The following is a 14,911-nucleotide window of genomic DNA, read 5'->3' on the forward strand; positions in this document are numbered from 1 at the left end:
TCTAAAAAAAACCTCACAAAAAATAGCATTGTAAAGCTACACATGCATTTTTTTCTCTCAATAACTACCATTCTAAATGCACTCACTTTAAAAGAGAGTTCATTTGTCACCAGTAGCTTTGTACACACAAATACTCATGGGAGTCCCAGTGGGTCCTTTTTTATATTATTAGTGTTATATACTAATACCTGGAGAGTGCCTTTAAAATAGGAGTTTTAAAGCCCCCAGGACATCCTCTGTACGTTCACAGAGAATACACACACTCTGTTACATTCCTCTGTCATGTGTCCGATTCCCTTCCTTGGCATGAAATTCTCAGTAATTATGTAGTTGACATACAGAGATCAAATAACTGTCCTTCACTTACTGGAATCAGCCGCATAATATCTAAGTCTCAGTTTTCTTGACAGCAACTACAGACTTGACCTGCAGTGAAGTTTTTAACATAAAAATTACTCAGATCAGTCGCACTACATGACACACTTTTCGCTCAGGCAGGTGAAATGTGGCTAGAACTATGTAAGCAATTCTGCTCAAGTCTGGGAAGCTATAGGAATTTTTTTCTTTAGTTAAAAATCATAGCCATAACAGCACAGAATGTTAACAAAATGCCTTGCATTTGAGCGGTGACAAAAATATACTGTCGAGTTCTGAAATTCAGCAACAGCAGTGACAACTAGAATAGTCTCTTCTACATGTCCTCAGCCCTCACTAGATGGTTGCTTTTTTCCAGTTTGCCTCCAGGTCTGCAATGAGAATAGACCTCATTAAAGCTTACAGTGCATAGTACAACACTCCAGTTTGGTAGGAATGATCTTGTTTTGTAAAAAATACATCACAATGAGTACTGAAAACACTAAAAGATAATTTTTTTTCATCCACTGTTATATCCTATGGAGAATTTAAAAAATACAAGATGTTCATGGACTCAACATTTTAAAGGTAGCCCATTTTTTATTTACTTGCTTCTGAAACGAGGCCAAATCACATATCTAAGAAAAAAAATTATCTTATGCCTACCACAAAAAAAATTATCTTATGCCTACCACAGAAAAACAGCTAATTAAATGTTAAAGGCAGAAGTCATTCAACTAAATAGTAGCGTGCCAGCTGTACAAAGGCACATGCATTTTTATTGCCTGTAACCAGTTAGATGTATTGTAAAACTGCAAAGACCAACATATATTACAAAAGCTACAAGTCATGACAACTAATTGTACACTTATTGGGGTGTATGAGTAGCTGTAATACACGTCAGCAGTTGTATTTTCATAGAGTATGAACTCCAGTGACACAAAAGCCAGCAAGTGTGTTTGATTTCCACTTGTATCCATGCTCCCTCCCTTACAAAGAGTGTATCTGTACATATGAAAGTGTAAATACACAGTGATTGGTGTGTATATCACTGCAACCACAAATTCAATTCTACTAACCATCCAACGATTATTTCTTAGCACAGTTGTTATTTATGCTACCATGCATGTACACTGAGTCTGTATAATGAAAATAGGTGGGAGTTTTGATTCTTGCCTACATATTAGGTAGAGTCCTATAGATTAATTATATGTATATTAGCCAAGTTCTGAGTTCTCATTCAAATCTCATGAAAAGGATGCTTGTTTCTATTAGATCAAATGAAAGGGTAGTGGGATGTAAAAGGATCTTCATCTGCCTAACAATATCCTGACCCTCAGTCCCTTAGGTACACTGTTCATTCTGAACAGTTTCACATACAAAACAGATCATCACCTGCTTATTTCAGAAATTCTCTAAGTTGCTATCAGGTAACAATAAAAAAAATATCCAAACAACCAACCTCCTTTATTTTGAATTGACATGGTAACTGAACTCAAGTTAACAGTTTAATAAATTAATTTCTTTGAGAGCTGATCTACATAGAAATAGATACAAAACCAAAAGTAATCCAAACAAGAAAAATATTTATGAAGTATGAGGAAGAGATGATAATGATTTAGTATATTACAAACTCTTGGTGATATGGGGAAAAGTCGAGAAATGAAAACAATCTGCAACAGAATCCATCCAATATTGCTTATTAGTACTTCTCAATCATATCATATAATGGCCAGTCTTCGCTCGCGAAGATTTGGGAAAGGTCATTAACCCTTCGAGCCTGCGCAGTGGATTTTTTAGGTGAGACACAGCGTGCGCTGAACTGAGCCCACCCTTTAATCCTGAGGTTCATCTGCCGGGGCCAAGCAAACTTGGACAGTGGCAGTGAGGTCCCCAGGACATAGGTTTGTTTAGAGTGACCTTCTCTTAGATGGATTGCCTCACAGGGCTGACGAGCTCCATCTGCCCGGGGGGGGCTGGGAATCGAACCCGGGTCACAGCGGTGAGAGTCCTGCACCCTAACCACTAGACCACCGGAGGCCCCATATCATATAGTAAAAAAATTAAACCCCTGCATTTCAGAAAGAACAGAGGTCCCAACAAATCACTTTTGAACAGCTCTTACCACATTTTCAGTATCTCAAGAAAAAGATTTAAGAACAACTCAGTGACCAACACAGATAATTTTAAGAACAGTTCAAAATACCCAAGGCTTCCCGCCATTCTGGAGAAAAAAGTACACCCAGACCCACTGTCTAAGACAGAGTGAACTTTGAGGGTTCATAGTATTTGCACACTTAATATTTCATAGGTGATGAATTTTAATAACTCCCAGTGAAATGACGGCACTGAACACTTACCAAAGGGTGGGCTCAGTCATAACTACAGTAGTAGGCAATTGAGGTCAAACTGCCATTCCACATTTAATCACATTTGACTTCCTCAACTCCTAGATTCAGTTTTAATGCACCTCAAGATGCTGTTTAACTTGCTTTATTTTCTATCTGAGGAAGAACAGTCTGAATTTGAAAGGGCTAGTAAATCTGAATTAGAGAGGCATGTTTGCCTAAACATCTCTTTCCAAACAGGGAGATGTACAGGAAGGACATGAGACTGGTTTTATCCCTAGTTCTAGGAGCACTGGCAAACTCTTTCAGCAATTTTTTTGCTAAGTGTCCAGGAATCTGGTGGATCATGTTGTAAAGATCCAGAGGAGTCACTGCAGCCTTTTATGTCAACTAAACAAGTGGATATACAAAGTTGTAGCACAGGCAGCACCAAGAATCTGTCATTCCAGTATTGACTTTGAATACAGAATAATACTTGCAGTTTCTAAAGCACACGGCAGAGCTTGATAACTGAGAAGCAAGATGTGAGAGAATCAAAAAAACTACTGGCTCAAAACAAGTCGGTGTGTGTGGGAAGGGCCAGGTCAGGTTCTGCCAAGATGGAATGGTGCCCATACCGCGCCTCCCTGACAGCCTCTAGTGCAGCTGTCAGTCACCGGCACACCAGAAGCACTGCCCCACACCACACCGCACCACACCTTCCCCCGAGCCCCCAACCCAGCCCCAGAAAGGCTATTAGCCATTGGCAGACCTGAAATCCCACACCACACCACCTGGAGCCCCTGGAACTCAACCCCAGAAAGGCTGGCAGACTGGAAGCCCCACATGGGGGGAGAGGGGTGGCCACAGGAGGCCAGAGCAGGTAAAAATCACGGCACAAAACCTCTATGTGGTTGTGGCCCTGTCTTTCTTGGATTGGGCTTAGATGGTTCTATGTGTGAACTACGGGGGTAGCTATAAGTTTTTCTGTCTGTCTGTCTGTCTCTCTTTCTTTACTGCTGCTTCTTCTCCTAAATCCCTTTCCTTGATATTTGGGTAACTTACAACTGTATGGCTTGCAATTTGCTAAGTCACTGCTTTGTGAAATGCTTTATGTTGATTTGAATGTTTGCTTTAAACCTTTGCCAAGTTCCCTTATTTTCTGAAGTTTCCCAATAAAAGTGCATTATTTTGACCTGGAAAAAGTTGTAGCATTTTTCCCATGTGTGGCCTCAAAGTATAAAACAATTGAGGGCCGCTTAAATAAATCTGTCAGGTAGGTTTTGGGGGCTCATATCTTTTTGATGTAAAATCCCTTCTATGAGCTTGTGAGGAGAGTCTGGGGCCTTATACAAGGCCTAATCTTGGACCACCCCAAAGGCCTGGCACAATCAGCATGCAATACAGAGCCCAAGAGATCTGCTGTTGAACATTCCCTCTAACAACCACGGTCAAATCCTAATTTGCCTACCTATTTTTACTACGTCTCAGCTTCAGCTTCAGCTTCAACTGCCTGGAGAGAGTCTCCTGCCCTAGCTTCCCCCCAGACCCCATGTTATACTGGTATTGAGGCTTGCAGTCTCAGTGGGAATGAGAAGCATCTCTTTCCTTATTTGCAGTCTTGCGTGGATGCAATCATGAAAAAGCAAAATTCAAGTCTCTCTTATCAGCAGTACTAATAAAATAAATCTATTGACCAATACATTTAAAATGCTGCCAGAGCTCCTCATTCACAATGCTCACTTAGTTTATAGGGAGATGCAGCTTTTCTTCCATAGAAGAATAGATCAGTTAGCTAACAGCAACAGACTAAGATCCTAAAATATTTAACAGTGAAGTCAACAACTTAAAATTCCATTTTGGAATATGGACCAAGTCTGAACGAGTGATTTTTCTTATGGACTGGTCATAATAAAGAAACATTTAAAAAGTAATTTTCAGTTTAACAAGAAACCACACTCTTTCAGACAGTTTATCAAATTTACCACATTATGAATGAACCTGTAACTTTACCTGTTTCATAATAGCTATCTACTTGTTACTAACATTTTAGGTAGAGAGAAGCAAAGCAGAGAAGGAAGAAGGACTATATGGTTTATATGTAGTCATCCAACTATAGCCCTGTTCCTCTTTGGTTCTGGATAAGAAAAGAAAAATTACTTTATTATTGCTACTCACACTGCTGCCTACCTATGATCAGGTTAACTACAGCAACTTAATCCTTCAATACAAGAGGATTTAACCCTGAGAAAAATCCTTTGTAATTCTCTTACCTCTATAAATGGCTCCAATGTGTTTACCCATCAAGGGTTTCCACCTCCTAACCATCGCTATGCTTGCAATCACATTAATGGCTCCACCTTTTTTTTGCCTTCTCTCACATTGTTACAGCTTTAGACCCAATCAAAGTCTGTTTACTGCAATTAAAACTTTCTGCAGGACTATCTAAATTGTACGTACCTGTCACTGTTCTAAGCAGATGGTTAAAACAGACTCATAATTCATAATTTAATTAAAGCTATTTTCTGGACCTTTTATCTCCATCGAGGCAGTGATGTAGCTAGATCTGGAAAGTGAGAGCCAAAACATGGAGCTCTTCCACTTGAATGGTTATGTCATTTTAAGTGTTAATTATCACAGATATTTTTTTTTCCTTCAGGACAGGCTTTGCTTGTGAGGCTTTACTTGTTTGCAGGCATAGATGGAAGGCTTTACTGTATGCAAAACATAACTCCTAGGCTACAATGAAACTTTCCACAAAGTCAAAAGGAAAAACCTAAAGTAATTACTATGTGAAAACAAAATGAAGCACTTAGGTTCCAATGCAACATACTCAAGGATGGCAGGATGCTATGATTTTATTGTTTTCAATACAACAATTCCACATACCTACCCCAAACAATTCTCTCTATGGAAGATATTTCAAATAGCATCTTATCTCTTTGAAATAGTGTTGGAACAGGAAAGAAAGTACTCTCTTCTCCTCCAAAACTATTTGTTTTGCCATCTTGTAGAGGGGATAGGAAACATTCTGAACAAGCAAAGGTTAAAACTTAATAATAATTACAGAAATTCTACGTGAGGACAGTAAAAATTTGATGGCTTAAATAAAGCAAATAATAATTATACCCCCTTTAGCTGTTACATTGCACTTTTAGAGATAGATTTTCATTTGTTTGGGTCATATAAATTGAGTTCAGTTCCTCTGTTTTGGATTGAATTACTTCAGGCTCATCAGCATAACCAGGATCAGAGGCTGATAAAGTGATTTGCCCCAAGGCAATCATGAATTTAAAACACTAGAGTAGAAATTAAAAGCTTTGCAGCTCTAGTCTCCTCTTGCATTATTCTTCATCAGTGGAAAATGCAGAATATCATCTGATTCACTGTTTAAGCAAAATACTGTATTTTACAAGTCTTCCTGATTGAATACTTCGACCACATCAAACCATCTCCTGGTCTTATAGTGTTATCATTCACACTACAAAATGTGCATAACACACACACAAGAAGACAGTTCAAACTCTCTGAAGACAGTAAATACCAGAAACAATTTACCCCTCTGGTGTGCATGCATTATGATACAGCTGTGAACTACAACATTGAATTACATGTTCTCTACAGAACTCCACCTCACATTATACATAGGGTGGATGGTGTTCATTGAAAAGCAATGAGTCAATAGGTTGTTTTCTGTTAGCTGTTCAGTGTTTGGCCTGAGGTCTTATTTACTGTACACATGACACAATATTGATCTAAAAAGAGAATGCTTAATTTTCTGATTAGCCTTCTATTTTTTTATATTCATTGGTATTAAAATATTTAAAATTATAAACATACTTATTTTTACAGTATATTAACCAGATAGGCATATGCCAAATTTCAAAAGCAGCAGCTGAGGAATAGGGAGCAAATATAAGAAAATATATTAACATATATTAAAATAAAAAAGTAAACTTGTTCAGAAGTTTCCTTAATTAGATGGTTTATCTTCTAAGATGCTAATTTGTCAGCTGTTCATGAAAACAGTTTTGAGGAAACTGAAAGGAAGGATTTCTAATTTTAAGATGTTTGCTGTTTCCTAACTACCAAAAGCTATAGAAAAACTATCTGTCAATAAGAATGACATTCAGCTACAACAAAAGGAGTCAATGTTTCAAGCCTCTCACAGATCTCAGGTAGCAACAGATCTCAGGACAGCAACACCAACTGGGGATCAAAAATTCCAGGCAATTAGCCATCAAGCAGTTTGGCCTTCACCCCTCATCTTAGCACATACAGATGACTATCTGCACATAGCTGTGTACAAATGTGAGAGACCTCCAACAATCCAATCTGATGCAGAAACAGTGAATTTTTGAAATCCTGATGGTTAAAATCCCCCCCCTTGAAAAGACAGAGGAAAAGGTGACCCAGTCTTCTCTTGATTTACGTAGCATCATCTTTGAGAGAAGACAATTTGAGGGCCACAACTTGAAGTGAATTGTTTCATGAAAGGCCATAGCATTATGACTCCCAGATTTCAGCTGTAGTCACAGCCCAGGTAAGCTCCAGGAGAAAATCCTGCTTACTCCAAGCCTGCCATAGGTCCAGAATCAAGAGAAGTTACAAAGAATGTACCACAAAAGCAATGTAGTGCCTGTACAGTACAACTGCAAAATGTATTTCCCTGGAGGTGCATCTCCAAGACAATGAAAGGATATGCATGTCTGAGAATCAGGCAACTCTTATCACACCATCAGTGTTTTACAGAATATCTCAAGATGGAAGGGATCCATAAGGATCATTGAGTCCAACTCTCTGCTTTTGGCAGGACTACTTAAAACTAAACCACACAGCTAAGAGTGTCATTCAGAGGCTCCATGAACTCTGGCAGGTTTGGTGACCTGACTACTTCCCTGCTCCAGCGACTGACCATGCTCTCAGTGAAGAACCTTTTTATAATGTCCAATCTGAACTTTCCCTGACACAGCTTCATTCCTTTTCCTTGTGTCCTGTTGCTGGTCCCCAGAGAGAGGAGAGCAGTGCTTGCCTGTTCCCTGCCCCCCAAGGAAGATAAAGACTGCAATGGAGTAACCCCTCAGCCTTCTCCTCTCCAAGCTGAACAAAACAAGTGACCTCAACCACTCCTCCTAAGTCTAGCCTTTGAGGCCTTTCATTGTCTTAGTCACTCTCCTCTGGACACGCTTTAGGAATTTGATGTCCTTCTTATAATGAGACAACCAAAACTGCACAAAGGACTTAAAATAGGGCTGCACCAGTGCAGTGTAGTTTGCACCAAAGGATGATGCTAAGGGCTAAAGGGCATTTCCCCACCCTTGCCTCTATTATTATGTTAATATCTCTGATGATTGCGATGACTTCATGTACAGCACAGTTCTCACAAAGGAAAGTCAGGACATGGTGAATTGTAGCATGGGGGCATGAGAGCCCTGATCAGCTCTGACTTAGAAGAAAATGTCAGTGGAGAGGACTGAAATAGTAAATTACTGGATTTGGTTCAGATTTACTTTGGAATCCCTTATTAGCTGCCATAAGTAATGTGTTATATATGCTTGCTAACACAACAGACACATGTATGCTCAGAGGCAAAACAGAGCCAATTTGAAGAGCTAGATTACACAGTGACACACAGTTTAGTTTTGGTCTTGGCTTCAGGTTGGACAACATAAAGTACTGTCCTCACAACTGCATTCTGGGAGTAAATGAAATACTTCAGTAAAATTTTCCAGGAACATTTATTTATAAGGAAATCATCAGTTTTGGGGGAAAAAACATCAGTCCAAATTATTGAAATTTTACAAAGGTATAATCAGTTGAAATTGGAGTCATATGATATCAGGATATAACACTGATATTATTCATACTCATCAATTTAAAGTGTGTGTGCAAACCAAAGAGAGATGTCACATCTACTGGGAATACAAATATTTCAAAATATTAAATTAAAATATCACTGTAAGTTAATACTGATATATTGATAGAGGACTACAAAAGAGATAATTCAGTTTGAATGACAAATACATAATTTGCTTAAGAATTAAATGTTGGACTTGTCAGCAGACCTTAAAGGGGAAATTATTACTGTTATTGCTATTCTGTAATTTAAATGGGGACCATCTCATTCTTGCATTATGAAATAGATTGTTATATGCTCTTTCTCCAAAAGACCTCATTTACACAGACAGGTTTACAAAGTGAGCAACAAATGGAACACAAATGAAGGCAGCTAGGGGTCCAACAGCCCCTGAGGCAGACAGCACACACCTTCCACCTTGCCCTGGTGGATGCTACATAAGCAAAGCTGCTATGTTTGTCTACTGTTCACTTGACAGAGCCCAGCCTCACTGGATGCTGAGAGCTGCAGCCTTGGCCAAGGCTCCTAGGCTCCAAGGTTTCAAGGCCCATGGCCTCAGCCTTTAGGCTTACCCAAGAGCTCTGCTGGGTGTGGCCAGTGATGCAGGATGCTGCCAACTGCAGACTCCTGGGATGTGCAACACCCACTAGCACAGTGCGAGGGGCAGTGGCATTAGGCCTGGTGGCTCACAGGGCACATTTCCTTATGTGATACTGTGTTCAGCCATGTTGTCATTGGGTGATGTGGTTTCCACTGCTTGCTGTGCTGCACAGTGATTTTATAAATCACTTCGAGAGCACTTGAGGACAAAAAAGCTGCTCATATTTTCTCTCCTGCCACCCCCCTCTCCAGTAACACACAACACATTTGTTCAGGGATTCATTAGCAAAGCACTCTTAAACATTAATCTAGGGAGAAAATCCTGTAGCAGTTCCTTAAGCTATTGCTCCGTTAACACTGGGAGTAACTAGTCTGCAGGCTGGAGATTGCAAAATGCTTTGTCCTTTCTACTTTGCAAAGCATTATAACTCATTAGCAAGCCCTTGCTAATTGAATTTGATTTAGTGTCAACACTGTCACAATCACATAGAAGCACACCAATAAAATTTCAATCCTGCTTGCTGTGATCATTAAGTCCAGTTGTCTAACAATAGAGCTCTGCCTTTGTGGTGAAGGTTGTCAGATCAGACTCGCAGGGGCTCTGCATTTCAGCTGCTATGTGAAATAAATAAAAGTGCGAAAGCTGCCATCTAAAATATAAGATTAATAGAGAAATTCGTTAGTTAGAATGACATGCACAAATGCTGCTGTTGGCTGTTTTTTTTGGTTTCTGGTCTCATCTACCCTCTTCAAAACACAAAACCCCATAGCAATAGAGATTTGAAAGAAGGAGTGTGTTAGGAAAATGACTAGTGTTTTTTTTCCCATATAAATCTCCTTTTGAATAAACAGATTAAAAATATGGAAGGAAAAGATGTATTCAAAGTATGTCATTGATAATTGTGGATTTTTATATACTGAGCTTGCTAGTAGTTAGGCTAGATTTTTTTGGCTTTTTGACCAAATCAAATAGAAAATAAGCAGCAAAAAATTGTTTCTAATAGTCTATCTGTGGGCTTTTGGGAAATAATAATACCACTACTAGTAATAAAATGAAACAAAAGAAAACAAAACCCTAAGAAAAAATATTGTTCAGATTTTGAGCATTAATGAAAGCAGAAGGAAAATACTCAAATTCTGAAGGTTTTATTCAGACTTGTAAAGAATCATTGATAGGACTGATTGTCCAAGTTGATTTCTCATCATCTACCTAAGCAGTCACATTGTCTTTTTTAAGACTAGTGAGTATTTAATCACATAAGGTAGAGTTTCTTCTCTCTCCTGAGGAAGAAGTTCATGAAGCTCTGGGGTTCATGATGCTCCATCACATCTTTTTATTTTAGTGTTTTACACACAGGAACAAACCAAAGTGGGGAGGTTACGCTACCTCCGCAGCAGTGTCTTTGCATCTTGATCTCAAAGATGCAGGAAACTGACATAAATACTGCAATACTGGAAAACTGAAAAGTTCTGTAGTGGGGGGGGGGAGCCTTATTGACATCAGTCAATACTGCATATATATTTTAAATCTTCTCTGGAATCTCACCTGAAAACTAAAAACAACCTCCAAATGAACAAAATAAACAATCACTCAAACTAAACCAAACCAAATCAAAACCCACAGTGAAAATACTGAGATCTGATGATCGATCATTTTATGTTGATCCTTCTCCTTGCCATTTTCCACAGCTAAGTTCCCACATTACAGGATTTCAGTCATTATATCCTCAAGTGTAGACTATGAGATTTGTATTATATAATTTCACCCCCTTTCTACTCCTATTATGAACATGTGTATAGTTTTTCCTTATAGTTGATCCCAAACGTTCTCCAGATTAATAAAGCCTCCCAATTTCGTGATGTCAGTACATCCCTATGTATGACTGCCACAGTCATTAATGGTAATATTAAATAAGGTCAGCACAGAAATTGATGCCTGAGGGGCTTCCCTAGAAAAATTATTCTATTCAGTCCATTACTGTATATCCCTGCCGGCAACATATAATTTACTTTCTCTTTCTCTAAAAGCCTGAGATGAAATAACCAAAACTTCATATTCCATATTAATCCAGCTTTTCCACTCATAACTGCCTGTTTATTCTCTTTTTGTGTTTTGAATGATACTTATCAAACACTTTAAGTCAATAATTCCCAAATGATTTCAGGGAAATGTTTGTATCACAAGAGTAAACTTTCAGGGGGTATAGACAGCTTTCCACAAAGATGTGGAGACAAATCAGGCAGGACAATTATACTTTGCCATGCATGTATGAGTACCTTGCCCTTAACCTGAGCTTTTGTCAAGCTCTAAAGCAGCACTGTTCTGTGCAGCATGGACATACCTAAGTGTCTTGACACTAAGAAAGGGCATCTGACTGATCATGTACGCTGCAGGCACAAAATTTTTGGAAGTTTCCCTTCTGAAACCACTGTTCATTGGTATCACACGCTGAATAATTTTCAATAGTGTATAATTTCCTCTGGCAAGTTACAGCCTCACTCTTTCAAAAGCTTTGGTCATAAGAACAGTGCTGTAAACTATTGAGGAATATATTGATATTCAGAGGGCAATCTATTTAAAAGGTGCATTGCATAAGTGTGTCTAAATATACTCACTGCTGGCCCGACACAGAATATATACATACTCCATCTTGCAGAAAAATAAAGCAAAACAACTCCTGAGAGATCTGCATGCTCTTCTGTCTTGCAACTCAGAATCATTGGGGTAATCTCATTTCTTTTTTAATTTGTTTATGCTAAAACGCTACCATGGGTATTTTTTAATGCAGAAAAAACCCTACATCCTAGGAACTGGCTGGTCTTCTTCGGCCTAAGACACATGCTTTGACGATCTTGAAGTCTGTCTTTTCCAGACAGGCTTTGAGTTGAACAATGAGTACTATGACTTGTCTGTTGGACACTTCATTGTCTGGTCCATCAGATTCTGAATTTCCTTTTTCCCTTCTGGGCTGGAAATTATTTAGCTTTGATAAGAGACAATACTATGCTGCTTACAGATTGTTTTCACCCAGGCTGACCATTTCCTTCCTCCTTTCATGAAGGCTATGGGTCCTTACTCTGTGTCTATAAGAATATCCTTCCCTATCAGGATTTTCATGACAAATTGCTGCCACTTTTCCAGAACTGGTTTGTAGAAACTAACAACCAGCTCTCTCCTTGTTCCCTTTTCCCCATAATCCACCTTGAGTCACAAAAGTGTGCCCTTACTATCAAAGGTCAAAATAATGAGATTAATCACTTGCTGTCCTTTGTCCCTATCCTTCCTTGTGCTTAGAGGGACTCAAGATGCTTCAGAATTTTTTAGTATTTTCCATATCAAAATCTCTGGGTGGGAGAAGAACTCAGAAACCTGTTTAAGCATTTGCTCCCCAAACTGTGTGTGGGCTGCTGCCTCACTTCATTCTGCCACCGTCTAGACTATTCTGTGAAAAAATCTAGTCCTTATGTAAAAGAAACAGACCAGACGTCTCAGTTGTCTAGTATGTATTTTTAAACTCTGCAACTTTGTGTCATTCCAGTTAGCAACAACCAAACGAAGTATAAAAAGATGTCCATTTTTAAGCTGCTGAAATCCAACCACTTACATAAGACATGACTAATTACCAAGAGGAAACCAAACTTCCACAGTACAGTTTTGCTGTTTTAAGTTCTGTGTCAGTCCCCCAATTATCTGGCCAGAGGATCTAATTGCCAATTGCCTGACTGGCAATGCAGGGATACAGAGAATTAAGGCAGACAAAGTAATATTAAGAAATAAAGCTGCTGTTTATCCTTAATTTAGTTTGATGTTTTCTCATGTTTCTAAGATTTTTACACTGAAGGATTACAGTTGTTTGTATTGCACTATAGTTTATAAGTAGAAAGTACTTTCTATTACATTTACAGATGAAAATTGTACACAACCTGGATTTTTTCATTAGAAATGGATATAAATAATCTTCCTTTTCATCTGTTCCTTCTAACCATCCACCTTTGATATTCTCTAAAAGGCCAGAAAGGAGATAAATAGCAGACTAAGTTTTCCCTATTTTCAAAAGAATGAAGATGATTAAAAGATCACAATGGAACTATTTAATATACCTCTCCTAGTCTGAAAATATTTTGCATTACATGTTGACTGCACCAAAACCTTATTCATAAGTAAAGAAGATCAGGTGTTTACACAGGCATTTTAATTATTATCTCAATAAGACCTTGGTACTTTAATGTTTGACAAATTCAGAAGTGCAAAGTCACAAGGAGATCATGCCTCAACACTGCAAGGGATATTTCTAAGACAATTGCTATAAAGCCATATGCCATTTCAGTAAATAAAACAGCAATTCTTAACAAAGCGTAAATAATTTCAGACCTGTGATCTTGTGGTCATGTTATTAATGTTCAAGAAAGTGTTAATGAACCATACTGTACAGTCAATATATCATACAAAACACTGAAGACGTATTTTCGCATCCAAATCTGAGGATTTGGATAGCACTTATGCCTAGAGTTACTGACCTGACAGTGCAGAAATTTCAAGAGAACTGCAATATGAAGTTTTGCATGGTTGCATCTCAAGTTACATATTTTTAAGTGATGTGGTCTTTCTTCAAACTTGGAAAGTCAACATATTTGGCATTGGCATAGGGATATTTATATTAAAAATATTCCTGGAACTTCAAACTGAAAATATTCCTGAAACTGTTTATATTGTGAACTGTTCACAGCATAGTTCATATGCAGCTACCACTTAGGTTCAGTATGACAAACTCTTCACACAGCTGAAAGCTGTGGTTTACAGTTTGTGATGTTTGAAGATAGGAGCCTAGAATGACAGATTGATTTACAGAATACCTGCTTAGATTGAAAAAGTCTCAAAAACGTAAATAAAAACATATGGCTTCATATCTCTTAAGATCTGGCAAAGCATCATATAAATGTACGTGTTCTAAATAGGGGAACAGAAACCCAAACCCATGTAAAAAATCTCAAAACCATCAACTGAACTGACAATTCAAGTCACTGAAGAATCTGATCTGAATCATTCCTGGCCAGGTACCTGACTTCATCTACTGCAATCCACCGATTGTGAAGGACTGCTGAAGTTGTTTTGGATATAGTGGGAAGGTATTTTGCTGCCCTGTGAATATTTTGGGTATTTCACAGGTTTTCTCATTCTGTAATAGGAAATTCAAGCACTCTTTAGAAGTATTCTGTGAAAAATATGCCAGAGATATCTATCAGCTTTAGAATAGCTCAGGACTCGGGTAAATAATTTATATGAATGTAGAAAAATTTAATTCTCTGTCCTGCTTCTTCTAATTGAAGATAAAATCTGTGCCGTCTCATAATGAAGATGATCTTCTCATTACTCATCCGTTGGCTATTCTGTCCCACTTAGGCTTATGCTACCTCAAACTAATACTGAAATACTTCTTGCAGTAGAGACTTGAACCACATTTCACCAAAGTCCATCTGGCTAGTTTAGCCTCCAGCAAAGACTGAGTTTGCCATAGGAGAAGGTTTTCCTAGTTCTCGCTTTTCCTCATCAGGGCTTTTGGTTCTGGTCCAAATACTCTATCCTTGTACATGCGGTATATCTGTTCCCAGAGGTAATTTTGATTCTGAATATTAAACATTTTCAGATTGAAAAAAAAAATAAAAAATCACTGGACATGTTTCATCAGCTCAATTTAGAAATCTCAATCAAACCAGAATCAATTGCTTTCCAAAATGTTAGAGTTGTCAAACTTATTTCATCAATATCATCATT

General features: G+C 38.2%; 1 protein-coding gene across 2 annotated transcripts in view; it reads right to left on the bottom strand.

The window, feature by feature from the left end:
- The window catches only part of RORB (RAR related orphan receptor B), a 142,106-nt gene that overhangs the window by 75,461 nt on the left and 51,734 nt on the right, over positions 1-14,911 (bottom strand). The window contains exon 1 of one of the 2 annotated variants that reach the window (XM_017807370.1): positions 4,153-4,224. The exons of the other annotated variant lie outside the window; for it this stretch is intronic. The gene's annotated coding sequence lies outside the window, so the exon portion shown is untranslated. Of the gene's footprint in view, positions 1-4,152; positions 4,225-14,911 lie in introns of those variants that run through there. 2 annotated transcript variants of the gene reach the window in all.

This window comes from Lepidothrix coronata, unplaced genomic scaffold (assembly GCF_001604755.1).
Source record: "Lepidothrix coronata isolate B3197 unplaced genomic scaffold, Lepidothrix_coronata-1.0 Scaffold18, whole genome shotgun sequence".
Lineage (NCBI taxonomy): Eukaryota > Metazoa > Chordata > Aves > Passeriformes > Pipridae > Lepidothrix > Lepidothrix coronata.